Genomic DNA, 2,359 nt, shown 5'->3' on the forward strand with positions numbered 1-2,359 from the left:
CAGAAGAAGCCTTATCTTTACTACAAGGTTAATGATTAATTCTGGAATTTTACAGAGGTGCAATAACATTGTTTTTTAAGCCTGGACTTCCACTCACATCTCTTGATTAGTCACATGAGCCCTGGCTCAGTGTAGGCTACAGGTGAGGCTAGAGGCTCTCTGAGGAAACCTAGCCTTACTCATTCCACTCATTGGATGGAACCAAGCCATGCTGCCAGGCCTGAAGCCATGGGCTTAGAGCTTAGACTAGATAACCAGGCTCTGCCTGCCTTCCAGACTAAGCACAGACGTAGGCGCTGTGTAGGTGCACTGGGAATGCTGTTGTGCAGCAGTGTCCCATGCTTAATGTTCAAGAGGCAAATCAGTTGTGCATCTGTTTCTAGAAGGGATCCTGCGTAATCTGCTGCAGGGCCAGCTGGTATTTTTAAGCAGTGTGAGCTCAGAGTGTGTGAAGGCTCACAGCTGAATTACAGGCATCTAATCTGATTGTGGAGACACTGGGAAAAGGTCAAAAGCAAGATACCTAGGGCCCTGCTCTGGTAGGGGTAATGCAGCTGTAGGTATGGTCTTAGGCGGACATCTGAAAAGTAAGGTAACTAAAGGACTGAAAAATTCTTACAATGAGGCCTGCTGATTCCTAATGACCTGTTATTGTGCCAATAACCCACACTGACCTCTATTTGCTTCTATTTCTGTGTGCAGTTAGGAGAGTTTTCATGATCAGTCAACAGCGGAATGGTGTTCTACAGCCGGACCCAACCCTCGGTGCTCAAACACAATGTTAGCTTCCTTGTTTAACAATCATCTCTGAATAGGCTCAGTGGGCTTTGCAGATTAGTAACAGAACACTGACCTCTTTACCTCTTTTTCCTTGCTGCAATTTCAGAACAGAATTAAGGGTTAGATAAACAATTTCTTCTCCCTCTCCCTTTTTTAATTGCTAACAGAGCCCTTCACACAAATAGCAGTATGAATATAGGACAGTACTGGCCCTGAAACTCATTTATGCTTACATTCAGAACAGCTTCCCCTTTCATATTTTCTTCAGTTTTTCAATGTACCTGTATTCTGTAGGATTCTACAACAGTGGAACCTACTAACCCCAAACCTGAGTAAACATGGCTATGTTCAGCCAGAGATCTTACAGTTCATTTGCACAGGTTAGAGAGAACACTTGAAGCTTCCAAGCAGGAATGAGTAGTTAACATATTGGAAATTCATACCCTGCCTTTCTTTGTACTAATCTTGTATGTAGAGAAGCCATAAAAGTAGCTTAAATAAAGGATACTGGCTGGCATGAAGTGGTTCATGAAGGAAAGTTTGTGATCTACTGAACCAGCTGGAAAGGCAGATTCAGATTCCACAGAGCCAAATATTTAAAGCATTAGCTTTGCAAGTTAGAAACACATTCTTCAGGTGCAAAATTATAGTAATTTCTTCATTCTGTACTCTTCAGAACATTCCTGTAGGTCTAATAATTCCAGTGCTAGTGAACAAGTGCTTATACACTGCCTTTGTGCAACGGCTAAACACAGGCCTGTGGAACTTAACCATCCAATGAAAGCAGGATCTAGAGTTCATTATGCTCTGCCCCAACACGTCTTATAAGGCTTCTGGCAATCTTGTTTTACATAAGCAATGCTATTTAAAAAGAAGAACTAATTATCTTTACAAAGATAATAAAATTATAGAATACACACAGCATATAAATTATTCTTGTTTTTCTCACTTAGCTTGTCCCAAATCAGCTGCATGCGATAAGCATAATCCTAGTGACTCCTTTCAGATAGATAACATTCATAATCTGATTAAGAATTAAGACCAAAAGAAAGAAGGACCATCAAAGCCGTTTTGTTTGTTTAGAGAAATCTGTTTTGTAGAAGTCCTCTTGCAAAAATGAAGGGGAGCAGGGTGAGCTCTGGCCTGTCTGTCACACATCCCACACAGTGGGGAGCTCCATCAGAGCTCCAGTTCAGAGCCTCCCAGGGTGAGTGAAGAAAGACAGCCTCAACGCTGGTTGCTCTGTGAGACCTCTGAGCAGAGTAGGGAGACAGGTGGTGGGAAGGCAGCTCTTGAGGGCTTGCTATGAAGATCCACTCATGGCCAGCATGAGCCATGAGGGGAAGGAACTGTCTGCTGCTGCTGCAATTGCTTACCTGCATATGTTAACAATATGCAATAAACATATATGTAGTGAATGCACTGGGGTAGAGTGCACAAGACAAGGGAACGCTTTTTGAGCTATATGTGAACAGCCTTTCCCTCATGGCACTCCAGTTAATTCGGTGATACTGAGGAGGCGCGGCCATTCCCAGGGGCGGGGCTCCGGTGACGGTCGCTCTGGTGCCGTCAGCCGCAG

This window comes from Excalfactoria chinensis, chromosome 1, assembly GCF_039878825.1.
Source record: "Excalfactoria chinensis isolate bCotChi1 chromosome 1, bCotChi1.hap2, whole genome shotgun sequence".
NCBI lineage: Eukaryota > Metazoa > Chordata > Aves > Galliformes > Phasianidae > Excalfactoria > Excalfactoria chinensis.